The sequence below is a fragment of the Microtus oregoni genome, unplaced genomic scaffold (assembly GCF_018167655.1).
Source record: "Microtus oregoni isolate MIOR12 unplaced genomic scaffold, Mior012 000002F_ref0000024, whole genome shotgun sequence".
Lineage (NCBI taxonomy): Eukaryota > Metazoa > Chordata > Mammalia > Rodentia > Cricetidae > Microtus > Microtus oregoni.
The window spans coordinates 70,609,668-70,617,299 of record NW_024543061.1 but is presented as its reverse complement, the minus strand read 5'-3'; the positions used below and the strand labels follow the sequence as shown (position 1 = coordinate 70,617,299).

General features: G+C 34.1%; 1 pseudogene; it reads left to right on the top strand.

Moving 5' to 3' along the window:
• Positions 1-1,220: 1,220 nt before the first annotated feature.
• On the top strand, positions 1,221-5,253 carry LOC121442416 (annotated as a pseudogene).
• The last annotated feature ends 2,379 nt before the right edge of the window (positions 5,254-7,632 follow it).

The following is a 7,632-nucleotide window of genomic DNA, read 5'->3' as shown; positions in this document are numbered from 1 at the left end:
TTAAGACTAAAAAATAACTAGCATTTCCTGAGAGCTCTACATGCCAGAGGTAAGTACTGATTGTCTTACAAAAGTTTTTTTTTTCATATTTTAGACAAAGACACTGGGCTATTGATAACTATTCAAAGGTCACATGTAAGTTTTAAAGCCAAAATTGGTTCTAGATCTTACTTATCTCAGGCTAATTGATTGAATTATCAATTATGTTGAGTTATTACAGTTGTATTGTACCTGATTAAAATGATACTGCTTTGACAGTCTCAGACTCTTCATGGTGGTTTGAACCATCATCATTCTAGTTGAATCATTTTTATCATGCTATGATTTCACATGTTAGATGATTATTTCTTTAAATAAAGGGGGTATTAAAATCACTTTGAAAGTATTTTCAGTACTGTTTATCTTACGCAAGATTATTTTGACATAACATTTTCTAATATTTACATCTTTAAATATTCAGTCATTTCTCTATATTCTTCAATTACTTCAAATAAACTTAATAACATGCTATTTATTTTTATAAATTTATTAGCTATTAAATGCAATTGCTAGATTTATGTGCATGCATGTTTATCAACTATCCTAGACTCCCCATTTAAGGCAATCAGTCTTTACTCATTGTTAAATTTAAATTTATTATAAAAGTTCAACAGATTGTTCTGTACACCTGCACATGTGTATATAACAATGATAATTAAAGAGGAAGTCATGGATTCAAGAGAGAGTGGAGTGCATGGGACAGGCTTGGGGGGAAGAGAGAGGGATGGAAATGATTTAAATATGGTACTCATGTGTGAAATTCTCAAAACTAAAAAAAAATTAACTTACAAAAATTAATGCAACTTTCTTTTGTGCTATATAGTGTGAGGATCTTTGATGTAAGTTTTAAACATTTCATAGTGTTACTTTTATGAAAACTAAATTTAATTTGTAAAATTTTTATTTTGTTTATAGACATATTTGTTCTTCACAAAGTTATTGTGCTAACAAAAATATTTTGTCAAAAGTGGATTGTCTTTCAAAACTCTATTTATGTATTTATTTATTTATTTTTACCACAGTACATGAGTTTATTGTTCATGGGGGGAAAAAACAGATTACAAATTAAAACCGCAAAATAGCTCTGATGTTCCAAACCCCACCAATTTGGCTGCATCAGAATGTGTACCTTTCAGTGAACAGCTGCATGGCACAGGCCCTGGCATCATTCAGCTGCCGAGATGAGCAATGAAAGAGTCACCTATGTAGAACTGAATGTGTTGAAGTATTCAAGGAACCAGAAAAGGCAACCAAGGGACACCCGCAGTTCCTAACTGAGCAGGAAATCACCTATGTGGAACTGAGCTTTCAAAATACTTCTCCAGAGCATCCCTCAGTCTGCAGGGACTGTTGCTGCAAAGGTGAGACACTGAATGGACCCTCACTGTAACTGCTCTTGGCATGAAGAGACAGGTGCAGAGGTGGCAGTGGTCTCTCCCTGTGAGGACCAGAGTTCTAACTCGATCCATGCTTTTATAATTTGTGAACGTGGATGTCACTCTGTTGCAAGAATTTACAAAGATTCTCTTGTGATGACACTGCCTACAGAAGATAACGGTGTAGAGGAGGATCTGGGGTTAGTTTGTCTGTTTGACTCACTGTGTGTGTGGATTTTTTTGTGTACGTAAACATTGTGAACTGCCACTCTTCATCCCTATATTTCTTTCTGCAGGTTTTCCATCTCCTCCAGAAAAGCTCATCACTGTGATCCTGGCTATCATCGGCTTTGCCTTAATGGTCGCTGTGGTTTTAATTACAACAGTTTTCTCAAGCTGTAAGCATGTTTTTAAAACATAAAGGCACTTTACACTTTATTGGCTGAAACTGCCATTCAAAACTTATCAAGAAGAGGAGTTTTTAATATAAAGTCTGCATTTGGATTAAATGTGGAATGATATTATGATATTATCAATATCATAAATATCAGAGATATTGTATGAACTGTTTGCTTTTGGTTTTTTCAGTGATTTCATAAATCAAACACATAGTTTAAAACCTTAGAAACTCTTTACTGAGATGTTTTAAAAGGACTTTGTCATAGCTTATATGGGAAAAATGATGAAATCTGGGCTTTCATTGATGTAGTTTTCACCATATTATTTATTTTTTGATAATCAATTGTATTCCCCTATATCCTTATTCAAAAATAGTACATCAGCTCCAAACTAAGAAAATAAAATTGTTACAATATTTTACATGTTTGTTTTCATAAGAATTATTTTAACTCACCAGATCCTAAGGAAATAGAGCAAATCAACTCGTCCAAGTCAGGAACCCAGAAAGGTATGCATTTCTTGTCAAAGTTCTGATGTTTTTACACATTATATATTGTGTCTGACTAAAGCTATGAAAAGATGATAGTATATTTCTAGGAATAAAATAACCTAGAAACATGAACACTACATGTTCGTAAGTAAACGTTAAGGATCATAACCCTTTTTGTCCCATAATAAGAGGTACTCAGATAAAATAACCATGTAAAGTTTTTAATAATTTCTTTGATTTTTCCAACTGATGAACTATGATAAGACAGAAATGAACTCACTCTTCTAGAATAGTGCTCATGTTTAGAGACTTTGAATAATTTGTAGAGTAAAAACTTGCTTATTTAGTTTAGGTGAATAAATTCAGGGGCCACTGGGCAGACTCTATTCTTTGTGTGATGGAGTATATATTTTGTTTTATATTTATCAAATTGTATAAACACATATTTTACATGAATGTCCAAATCTATAAAAACATATTAATTTTCATTATTAAATTTGCATTTCTTCAGAACACTGTTGTGGTCATTGTCCAAAAGAGTGGATATCATATTCCCATAGTTTTTATTACATTAGTATGGAGAAGAAAAACTGGACTGACAGTTTGGTGTCCTGCAATGCCAAAAACTCTAGTCTGCTTTATATAGATAGTGAAGAGGAGCAGGTAAGAGCTGCTGTGTGTCAATCATTGCTTAAATGTTCCTGTCAGTGTGATGTGTGTGGGGTCCATTTGTATTCTTATACATGTTTCATGTATTTATGACTTTGTATAATATTTCATTGTTTTATTTTTAAAACATTTTATGTACTTGCGTACTGGTAGTGAAAACTATTAACTAGATTTTTTTTTATTTTATGAAAACCATTCTTCTACAAGTGAATTTACTCTGAAATTAACTTTGCCATTTAATTTTACACAAAAGTATCTATATGTGTATGATAGTTAATATTCATAGGAATATGAATGGATGGAGGAAATTATAGCCAAATAACTAGGCAGACATTTTGATTTCCTTCAATTCCCTTTCCTATGCGTACTCTCATCAGGTATTCCTACACAACATTTTTTCTGACTTGCTATAAATAGCTGCACTTGCCATTGAGTTTTATAAAACTTGGATCAGGCATGCATAAGCACTGTTGAATAAACACCCTGAAACTCAGCAGTTATCAACCTGTGGGTCACAATCCTTTTGAGGGTGGATGACCCTTTCACAGGGGTCACCTAGGACTATAAGGAATATCAGATATTTATATTATGATTTATTATAGTAGCAATATTACAGTTGTCAAGGAGAAAATAAAAATGATCTTATGGTTTTGACATGAGGAACTGTATAAAAGCATTGCAGCATTTGGAATGTTGAGGAAAAAAAACTATTATTCTTAGAGCAAATCATTGATCCATGCTCCTGCATTGATCCGCGGTTTGTGAATTTTCACGGCTGTGTTATATAAACATAATATTCTAAAACCCACTTTATCTGGTGTTCCCTGAGTGTCACACCCTCAAAGACAGAGGCATCTTACATGGCTATTTGTACTCATGGGATCCCCGACACCAGGTCCTGAACTAGTTTCCTTCAGACAGAGAAGCCCTTCATATGACCAATTACCCCATTAAGTGCTTTCAGCCTTGCGGAGTGCTGCTGGCCAGTCTCTCTTAGACATGGAGAAGAGAGCTCACATAATCTATATGTTGTTGCTTGGGTTCTGAAAGAGAGCAAGTAGGTTCATTTCCTTCCGTTGGACAAGGAACACAGGATGTCCTGACATTCTGTAGTCCCCCATCTTTAGGTGTCAAACCCTTTCAGCTTTGTTTCAGGCCTTCAGAAGTCTTCACTTGTATCATTTATTATAACTCTCCAAGTTTGCCCTTTATTTATAACAGTAGTCAACAGAAACTTTAGTGATATCCTTTCAGTAATCAACCTCTAAGGTGATAGACAACAGTTGAGGTTCAGCTACTTAGTGATAACAAGGCACCCAGAAAGCAGAAACTATGCCCACTGCATCATTCATTTCTTCAATTGTAAGCCATGACCTTCCTTCTATAACTGAACTTTGAGAAACAGTAGAAAAATTGATTTGAGCACAACAATCATAGAATTTCATTCATAACTTCTGGAAATTTCTTTAAATCCCTATTATGTTTGTGTTGTGAGCATAAATATCTATAAACTTACATAAATCCATTGTCAAATTTCCCACTAATAGAAGAATAGAACTTGTAACTATAAACATGTGAAAGTTAATTCTAAGTCAAAATGACATGCTATGTGAATGTTTTGGCAATGTAAGAAATAGTTTCAACTTTAATAAGTGAAAACTTATTATTATTCAAATGGATAATAAACATACTATAACAGAATATACTATCACATTTAAACCATATATGCCTTCATACTGATAAAATTCCTTGATTTTCTGGTAGGAATTTTTGCAATCCCTCTCAATGATTGCATGGACTGGAGTCTTTCCGGAGAGCAGAAATCAAACCTGTGTTTGCGAAAAAGACTCAACTTTCAAACCAAAGTAAGTTTTTATGAATGATGCAATAGACAAGAAAAAAATAATACAAAGAATGCCTCAAAATAATGGTATCAGTAAGTTAATTATATAAAGACATAATGATGCTGATCTTGAACTACTCATGTCAATCTGAAGAATCAACTACTTGTCTTTCATAGCAATCAGTTTTACCAAACTATTAGTAAAGATGCCATTGTCAACTTGCATGAGATCCTTTGTTTGCACTTATTTATAGGAGTCACTCATTTAATAGACTATCCACATAAAGTATATATGCATTTTGTATTTCCACAGTTGCAGGGTAACAGAACTTTCCCATGCTGAATGTAACTGTGTCATGCTGTCAACCTCTGGCCTCACAGTAGATAACTGTACAAATTTACATACGTATCTTTGTAAGCATAAGCTGAACAACTAAAATGCCCGTGCTTGGATTCTCCCAGGTAATGTTGCATCCATAACCAGAAAGTAGGATTAGTAGTGTATACATATTAAGGTGAATTATAATGTTTGTTCTAATAATGATTTTTTTCAAAAACAATCATTGAAGTATATAAAACAAGCCAAAGTACAAATATTACTTTTTATCTGTATCTTTTTACTCAAGATAATCTTTATAATGTTAAATTTTATAACAGATTACATATATGCAAGGAGAGTTTCTGCAGGACTGTTACATTTCAAATGTACCATCCAATGTGCTGTTGTCATAGGACTTTGTAGTATTGCTTTGCTGGAAGCTGAAGATTACAAATTGAGTTTCCTTAGTACAACTATGTTGCTTATTCATTAACTCTATTTCCATATATGTAGATACCCTTCCTCCTCCCTTCCCAGTCTCTTTCTCTCATCCACTCCTCTTCTGTTTCTGCTCAGAAAAGATAAGTCTCTCTGGGATATCAACAAAGCATGCATATGAAGTTGAAATAAGACTAGGTACCTTTCTTTATATTAAGGATGAATGAGGCAACTAGGAAGAGGAAAAGGGTCCCAAAAGTAAGCAAAAATGTCAGAAACAGATACCAACCCCTGTGTGAGGATTTTCATGAGAGGATCAAGCTACACAACTGTAACATACATGCAGTGGAACTAGATCAGTCCTAAGCAGGCTCCCTTATTGTTAGTTCTGTCTCAATGAGCCCTTCTGAGTACAGCTTAGTTGATTCTGTGGGTTTCCTTGTGGTGTCCTGAACTCTCTAGAAGAGAATCCTTCCTCCCATTTCTCTGTAAGGATTTGCCAAATTCCAACTAGTGTTTGCTGTGATTCTCTGCAACTGTTTCCACCAGTTGCTGAGTGGAGTCTCTCTGATGGCGATTATATCAGGCTCCTGTCTATTAGTACAGCAGAATATCATTAAGAAAAATCTCAATAACTTTTTTTTCCTGTCATGATTGGTTCTATTTTAGCTAGCCTATGTGTTGTCGTTGTTGTTGTTGTTGTTGTTGTTCCATTTGAAGCTGAGTTTTGCTGTTATGGTCTGGAAATTTGTATTGGAATTTTGATGGGGATTGCATAGAATCTGTAGATTGTTTTTGGTAAGTTGGTAATTTTTACTATGTTAATCATACTGACCCAAGAATATGGGAGATATTTCCATCTTCTGAAATCTTCTTCAAAGACTTGAAGTTCTTATAATACAGGTTTTTCAATTTTGCTTGGTTAGGATTATCCCAAGGTATTTTATATTATTTGAAGCTATTATGGAGAATGTTGATTCCTTGAATTCTTTTGCAGCCCATCTGTCATTTATGCCTAAGAGAGCCATTGATTTTTTAAAGTTAATCTCATATCCAACCACATTGCTGAAAGTGTTTATCAGATGAGGGTGTTCCCTTGCTAAAATTTTTGGGGTCACTTATGTATACAATCATAACATCTGTAAATAGTATTTTTTATTTTTTCCTCAATTTGTAATCTTTTGAACTTCTTCACTTGTCTTATTACTTCAGCTAAAACTTCAAGTACTATATTGAATAGATATAGAAAGAGTGGACAGCCATGACTCGTTCCTGATTTTAGTGGAATAGCTTTAAATTTCTATTTAATTTGTTATTGGCTATAAGAATGCTGAAAATTACCTTTACTATATTTACAAATGTCCCTATATTCTTGATCTCTTGGGGACTTTTTTCATAAAGGGGTGTTGGATTCTGTCAAAGGCTTTTTCAAAATCAAATGAGATAATCATGTGGGGTGTTTTTTGTTGTAAGGGAGAGAGTGGGCCCTTTGTTCCATCCTGCCTGGTTAGCTTGCTCCCAAAATAACCATGCAGAAATTGTATTAATCAAACACTGCCAGGCCCATTAGCTCTAGCCTCTTACTGGATAACTCTTACATCTTGATTCAACCTATTTCTAATAATCTGTATGTCACCACGAGGCTGTGGCTTACCAGGAGAGATTCTAACCTACATCCATCTCAGGCTGGAGATTCATGACGTCTGCCACACTTCCCTTCTTTTCAGCGTTCTCTTCTGTCTACTCTGCTCACTTAAAGTCTGGCCTATCAAATGGCCAAGGTAGTCTCTTTATTCAACCAATGAAAGCAGCACAAATACAGAAGGACCTCCTACACCATTTCCCCTTTTTCTGTTTAAACAAAAAAGAAAGGCTTTCACTTTAAAATAGTAAAATTGCATATAACAAAACAGTTATCACACAAGAATTACAGTTACAATATTTATATCTATTTTATCTTTTATCATAACAAAGGAAAACTATAACTATCCATTCCTCAACTCCATCAAAGACTCCAGAAGGATATAATATTACCTAAGAAAACAAGAAGGAAGCAACT